This window comes from Pinus tabuliformis, chromosome 9 (genome assembly GCF_031772625.1).
Source record: "Pinus tabuliformis cultivar Carrire ecotype Pingquan chromosome 9, CPIR1, whole genome shotgun sequence".
NCBI lineage: Eukaryota > Viridiplantae > Streptophyta > Pinopsida > Pinales > Pinaceae > Pinus > Pinus tabuliformis.
The window spans coordinates 839,521,840-839,529,822 of record NC_142307.1 but is presented as its reverse complement, the minus strand read 5'-3'; the positions used below and the strand labels follow the sequence as shown (position 1 = coordinate 839,529,822).

General features: G+C 39.6%; 1 pseudogene; it reads left to right on the top strand.

Annotated features, from left to right (window-relative positions):
• The first annotated feature begins 1,609 nt into the window (after positions 1-1,609).
• On the top strand, positions 1,610-2,849 carry LOC149151403 (zinc finger CCCH domain-containing protein 17 pseudogene; annotated as a pseudogene).
• The last annotated feature ends 5,134 nt before the right edge of the window (positions 2,850-7,983 follow it).

The following is a 7,983-nucleotide window of genomic DNA, read 5'->3' as shown; positions in this document are numbered from 1 at the left end:
CAGTTACATGAGACCTTGCTTGGTTGCAGTCCCTAGTACTGGTTTTGTGATAACATTTTGGTGCGTCTGCCGAGAGCTTAAGATTGAATTTCTGAAGGTAGCAGGAGTTCAAATGATTTTCAAGGCTGCAAAACTACCTTGGCGACTCCATTGTTGAAGAATTCAAAGTTCATACATTCATGGTGATTCCACTGGAGCTATGAAAGACCCAGAAGCTGCCATTATTTGTTCAAGGTATGCATGCATAGATTTCTCAGGACTACATGGTTTCCCAAACCATTTTCCCAAGGATGTTTATTTTCTAAGGAATGGTCCAAAATTTAACGGTGAAGATTTGAGTTTAACCTTGGATCATATTTCAGATTTCTGTCATTTTGCTGAGCTTCTTAGAGTTAAACATGAGGATGTTTGCATAAGGTTATTTTATGATTCACTCCAAGGGAAATGCAAACAGTGGGTTGAATGCTTGCCTGCCAAGTCCATTAAGTCATTGCCAGACTTTTGGCTTATGTTCTTGGAGGAATGGATAGATAGGACAGAGGTGGTGGCAGAATCTCCCTCAGTTGAAGGTTTTAAACAATGGAATAGTGATCATAGTACAGAAGAAACTAATGAATCTTTTTCTTTGTCCTTATCCTCATATCTGAAATCCTTTGACTGCAAGTCAGAGGATAAGATGAAATTTTTTGATGAATTTGCCAAAGATATTGAGAAAGAAATTGAAGGTTTAGAAGGACAAATTCAGGCATACAATTTTCATGATCATGATTATTATTCTCAAAAGTTTCCTGTGACAGAGCGCAAGGAGCTGCTTCCTCTCTCTTTCATGATTGAGGAACTGAACACTGAGATTGAAGATCAGTTTGCACAGCTTGAAAGTTTCAAGGAAGGACAAGCTGATCATGTGTTTTGGGATCCTATAGCTGATTACATGGAAGAGTTTTACTCTCCAGTGTTTCAGCTTACCTATGAAGATCAGAGACAGTTTCAGTGGCAGCGGTCATTACATTATCACATTGGCTCTGAAATCCGATGCAGTCAAAGACATTTTCAGTGGCAGCTGTCATCTCTCTATCACATTGGCGCTGAACTTCGGGACAGGCAAAGAAGTCAAATGTCAGATAAAGCAAATGACTGGCTGCATTGGAAGTTTCATATTGATTGAGCTGAGGAAAGTTTAAATGGTTAGGGTAGGTAGGTAGGTAAATTGCAAATAAGCTCAAGGTTGGCTGAGCATTTATTTTTCAGTAGCATTAGTTTTTTTCTCCTACAGTCATGTTGGTCAAGCAAATTTCTGTTTGTTACAAATGGACGAGGCACTGGAGCTGCATGTTCTTAGCGCACCACAAGGGCACACTATCCCAAGTGGAGCCACTGTTATCACTGAAAATAGTGTAGTCAAAAATTTTTAGCCTGGCTTAAAGAGTGGGTGTTTTCGCAGCGCCAGAATTATTTTTAGCAGTTTCGCAGCGCTACCTGTTTGCGTGGTTTCGTAGCGTGCTACGAAATTGGGAATTGGTTCGAGTTTTCAGCGAAGGTCCAAATCCTAGCATGCTTATTGTATAGAGTTTTGCTTCCCTCCAGGAATGTTGATGAGAGCAATGACAGTATGTCCAAGGAGGACACAATTCACACACAGGTTGATGCTATGCCAGACACTCCAAGGATGCAATGTGAATCTGTTTTTCTTTATATGATAGTCTTGTCTTTATGTGGCTCGAACTGATATTTGAAGTGGACTATTGATTTCTTTGTGCACCTGTAACAAAAAGGATAAAGCATGCCGTTATTGGCTTGCAGGCAATTGCAAGTATGCAAAAGACAACTGCAGATATCTGCACTCCCATTTTATTGGAGGTTCCGATGTCACTTTCATGACTAAGCTGGTTGGCCACGATAACAAGCCTATTCGAGGAATTGCTTTTCTTTCGCATTTAGGCTCTGCCAAACTCTATTCTGTTGGCCGACATAATAAGCTTATAGCCTGGGACTGCCATACAGGACAGGGAACAAATATCCCCTTAGGCGACGACAGTGGAGTTGGATGCCTTCTAAGTGAAGGTCCGTGGCTTTTTGTCGGCCTTCGTAATGCTGTCAAGGCTTTGAATACCGTCAACTTGACAGAGCTATTATTAGACAGCCCTAATGGACAAGTGCATGCTCTGGCGATCGCTGATCAAATGATTTTGGCTGGAACACATGATGGCACCATTTTAGCATGGAAGTTTAATCCTACAACCAATACATTTGACCCTGCAACTTCCCTCACAGGGCATATGTTGCCTGTTGTCTCATTAGTCTCACAGAAAGACAAACTTTACTCTGCCTCTATGGACCACACAATAAAAGTTTGGGACCTGGAAACTTTTCAATGTATCCAAACCTTGAGAAATCACACATCAGTTGTAATGTCTCTTCTTTGTTGGGACCAATTTCTCTTGTCGTGTTCTTTGGATGGCACAGTGAAGGTTTGGGCTGCTACATCAACTATAGCTCTTGAAGAGATTTACACTCGTATTGAAGAACATGGTGTTCTTGCGCTGTGCATAATGAATGATGAACAAGCCAAACCTATTTTGCTTTGTTCATGCAATGATAAGAGTGTGCGCCTTTATGACTTGCCATCGTTTCATGAACGAGGTAGAGTATTCTCAAGAAATGAAGTGCGAGCACTTCGGATTGGACCTGGTGGATTATTTTTCACTGGTAATGGAATGGAGCATATCATGGTACCAGTGAATGAGGGAGGTCGAGAGCACCATAAGACGGTTATTGAAGTTGGAGCCCGAATCAAATCCAGTTTGGCATTATTGTCGATATTCAGAAATACAGAATTCGTGGTCTCTTAGAAGGCGGCGCATTTGATCATGAGGTGCTGTTGGATGCTCTATATTGCCACGGGGAATGCGCATTAACTGTTTGACAATTTCAGTCTTAGAGTTTTCTTTATCGAAATGTAGTGATTAACCGCCAAATGTCAAGTGGCTTTTATGAGGGTTTGATTGCCACAAGGTCGCCACTATTATTGACACCCGGATTGAGATGTGGCGCTTCAGATGGCCATATACATTAGCAAAATCACCAGAATCACAACGACAACTGGAAAGGGAGATTATAAAGTAGATTTTAATAGCGGATGGAGTGAAAGGAGACATTCAAGGGCTAGTATTTATGCGTGATTCGAAAACAACGGGGGATATGAAGATTTCTGTTTCCATTATCATGTTTCGGTTTCTGTTATTGTGTTTTTGGGTTGCCTGAGGCGCGCAGAGAGCATCAATGTCAGATTTGCATAATAGTGCCCGGAAGGAGAAGGTTCAGAGTATATCTCAGAGTTCAAATTACAACAGCAAGGGTTTCAATTGTAGATTGAATTGCGCAGAAGATGTGAATTTAAAAGTATCCTGAACATGTTGGCGGTACTGAGGAGGACCCAGAATGTATTATATGTTGATATTTTTACATCTTTCTGTTGTTGTGTACAGTTAACACCAGGTGCTTTTGTCTGTCTACAACATGCAAAAATGACTTTGTGAATGCAATCCAGATTAGCAATATTCTCTGTATCGTTATACCATGGCAGAGCTAGAAGACTTGTTTTGTATGGAAGATGAAAATTTTGCTGAATGAGACAGCGTTTTGAAGGATAGAAGGGTTCGAAGCAGAAAGATGTCTGCAAGGCAGTCCACATGGTCTCAAGGAACACATCAAGTTAAGAAAGAGCATGGTGTACTCTCAGTGGCACTTCTCTTCAAAATCCTGTGGGAGAATTATGTTCTTTTGCTCGGTTCTTAGGGATCGATCTTTATTCCTATTACTTCTGAAAGAAATGCGCGCGGCCTCATTTAGAATACTTGCATAATTCAAATGCTCTGTTCAGTTTTGGTTTATAGCTTTTCAAAAAACTCAAAGGATTTCCTTGTATGTCTCAACTAACATTTACTGGTGAGGCAAATATTCAGAGTTACTCAAATGTGTTGCAAATGATGATCTCCAAGAAGTATAGGCGGTTTAAGGACTGTGTCAAGATTGTCCAGGATCTAAATTTTACATTGGAGCAGGTTCTGAGGGTATCTCATGAGGAAATAGGAAAGCTCGACTATTGCATAAAGAGGCAATAAAGCCTTATGATCCTGGGGATGGAATGCAAACAAGTATCAATAGTTAACGGGTTAGTCCTTTGAAGAGAAAGAGTCTTTCTCAGGAGGACACTTCTAAATTTGATAATATGGAAGTTCAATTGAAAAAACCATCCGCTCAGAAGGATAGTTTTTGTGAAGGTGCTGGAAAAGATTTGGATTTCTATAAGAAAAACCAAGCTGTGAGAGAAGAGCAAAATAATTACAAGAAACCTCATTGTGAGAGAAGCATGGTGAGAATTAGGAATGATCATGTGGAGCTGCTATACAGACTTTTCCAAGGTTTTATATTTGAGGAATGCGTATTATTGATATAGTGAAAAGATTTCAGAAATTAAGTTTGGAGGCATTCATCAAGGTTGTTTGAGTCATTTAATTAGCAAGTTTTTGTTTTTCTTGGGTCACAAGTACTTTCAGGAAAACAGATAGCTCTAGTTATAATGCTGCAGTGACAAGCACATCTAGTTGGGGCAGAGTGAAGACCAGAAATGTGAACAGAAGAATGATGGCATTGAATGGAGACAGCCATTGAAGCTTCAAGGATTCTGAATCTTTCAAACAGTAAACACTTTAGTGAATCTTTTGGGAAAGATTTTGTCTTCATTACCAATAATTGGTATACATCTTTTCTTCCTGGTTAATCAAAGACAGCTAAATTTATTGATGGAGATTGTGTTTTCTTTTAATCACACAGCAGTTTCGTAGCGCGCTACGAAACTGCTGTAGGTGATGATTTTAAAAGCGCAGAGCAGCTAGTGTGACACGGTGAGCGGGGGTTTGAGGAAAAGGAACAGATGTCTATCAAAGACCACCTACAGCACATCAGAAACCTGGCATCACTCCATACTTGGGGTCATTAAAGGATTTGGGAGCAGGCTGCTATATTTTAGGAGAATGTTGGGAGACAAAAGGCCGACAAACAGGAACAGCTCCCTATATTTCAGGGCGATGGAAAACATATTATGTTAAGGGCTAACAAACAACTGCAGACACCTTTTCAGCTCATAAAGTTTCCAGCTCATTTGAAAGGTGTGGTGATATGCGGTGTTTGGGAAGAATTAAAGAACAGCAGACTTGTTTTTAAATGATTAAGAGGAATGGAAGATAGGGGACCGTGGATATAGGATGATTAATTTTATCAATTAATAGGCTGTCTTACAGCTAGCATCCGAGACCAGCTTGCTCGGTGAATGCTCCCTTAACATATCTTAGCCATAATGGAAATCATACAGCTGTCCAGCATCCAAGAAAGCATCAAGCCTGCGAGGAGAATGAAATTAGTATTTTAGTTTGATTAGGATTGTGTGTAATTATAGTTCAGCATGTTTGTAATTAATGCATTAGTTAGTAGCATATAGGAATAGTTAATAGCCACCTTCGAGGCTCCCCTCATGCTGGAGGAGGAAGCTCGAGGTGTTTTAGTTTGCTTGCCTATATATGGGCCAAGGTTAGATGTAGAAAGGGTTGGATACTTAATAGAAAAACAGTGTTGTTTTGGGCCATTGTAAGACCTTTTTTGACAGTAATAGTAAAACAGAGTTATTCTCTTCTCAAGATTCTCGAAGGATTGTCATGATCAAATGTAGTGATGATGTGTGGTACTTTATGTTATTTTATGGTTTTGTTGTATGCAATCACTCAGAATTCATAAATATATGCTCTGACTTCCTGTGTATACAGCAAGCTATGTTTTGGTGAAATATGTTTGACATGTAATGCTAAGAGCCTTGATTTCTATGAGGTCACTGTGTTTTTCCTTGTTTACTTGATATTATAGACTCCATAGCCCAATGAGAGCTAGTTTGATGTGTTTCCAACCAGTTATGCTTTCGTAAGTAAATAAAGAGTTAGCCCTCTAGTGTTTGAAGGATTTTGTCAAGAGTCGTGAGAGAGCCCTCTCTGATTAGGAAGGCTAATTCCTAATCTAAAGTATGGTCTGAAACAGTTACATGAGACCTTGCTTGGTTGCAGTCCCTAGTACTGGTTTTGTGATAACAAAACCTTAGAGTCATCTTTTAAGCCCTTTTTTGACTCCTAAAACATGAAAAGATTGCCGAGCGTTTCTTTTACACTCGTTAAAACGGAATTAAAAGACGGTCCTCTTACAGCCCTTTTTTGACCGTAAAATCAGGAAAAGATTGCCGGGTTTTTGTCGTTTCAAACTCGATAAGGAAATAAAACGACGTGTCCTTGATCGCTTTTTACTTTTCAGGTCAACGACACTATTATGAAAGTACTCCTTGGTCGCAAGATCAAGCGGTTCCCCCAGGTATTATTTTATACTTTTTCGGGCTTGAGGGACACAAATTTACGAAAAAGTTCAACGTGGAGTTTCCTTAAGTTTTTCAGACTCTCTAAAATTGAAAAACGCCGAGTTTCTCCTATACTGGGCTCGTTAAACTTTTACAGTAAAGGACCTGTTCAATTACAAACAGGAACGAACCACTCCTTCCTAGGGTTCGAATTTAAACTAGGTTGGACCCGTTTGAAGGATGAGCTTATAATCAAGCATATGTTATCCTCCTCAAGCTTGTTAAAAATAAAGAGGTACTTGCCAGAAATGGTGGGGGAAAAGAGAGAAGAATGAACCTGTTTGTTACCTTTTGTCTCAAAAGAAACTTTATTACCACTCTTGAACACGACACTTTTCATTCACCTGGGTTGGGAAATCTTTTACCTCACAGTTGATCAAACCACTTTGAAAGTCTTTAACCGGGTTCCGGGGATTAACTTTGAGTTATTCGTCACCAAGCCATCTGTCGTGTCATTATGTGTTCAAGAGGTTTGCAAAAACTTTCATCTGCAAAATACTTGTCATCCATTTGACCATCCCTGAGTCAGTCCTTACAGCAACATTTCTTCAACTTGAACAATGATTTCGTGTTGCGGGCTTGCCTACAACGGGTCGCTTTCTATCGACATCGACACATTATCTAGAAAGATGACTTAGGAATCGACAGCACCTTGAAGTCTGCATGCATCAATGGCAGGTTTCTCGCCTTTGACGTCAGTTTACATCATTGACTTTCGATCAAAGGATTCCGTGAAGTGTTCGACATCAAAACATCTATTCACATTTCACGGGTTGTGCTTGGTACTTTGAGAACCATTGACATTACTGGTGGTTTCTCTCACGCTTGTTAACAGTTTACATCATCGACTGGTAATCAAGTGGTTTCTAACATGTTTGACATCGAATCATTTAATCACATGGCTAGAATCGTACCAATTCGGGAAGTAGAAGTGAAGACCCTGGATCTAGTTTCTACCATCCAGGCTGCGAGGAGTTTTGTATTCATTATCTATGTAGACTAATCATAAACAGATGGCTGCGTCCATACTGTGTCTACAAAAGTCTATAAAAATGATGTACTGCAAGATCATTCCTGTATCAGAATAGTTTTAATATATGTTTTATTATATGAATATATGTTTTATTATATGTTTCCTTGGGCTCGTTAAACTTTTACAGTAAAGGACCTGTTCAATTACAAACAGGAACGAACCACTCCTTCCTAGGGTTCGAATTTAAACTAGGTTGGACTCGTCTGAAGGATGAGCTTATAATCAAGCATATGTTATCCTCCTCAACCTCGTTAAAAAATGAATCAGGTATGAGGACAGTTCCTGTTACTGAGTCAACCTCGTTAAAAAATGAATCAGGTATGAGGATAGTTCTTTTCTTGTGTCAACCTCCTTAAAAAATGAATCAGTGAGCATGAGGATAGTTCTTTTAACCGAGTCAACCTCGTTAAAAAAATGAATCAGGAACGAGGATAGTTCTTTTCCTGTGCCAACCTCGTTAAAAAATGAAACAGGCTAGTATGAGGATAGGTTAGATAGG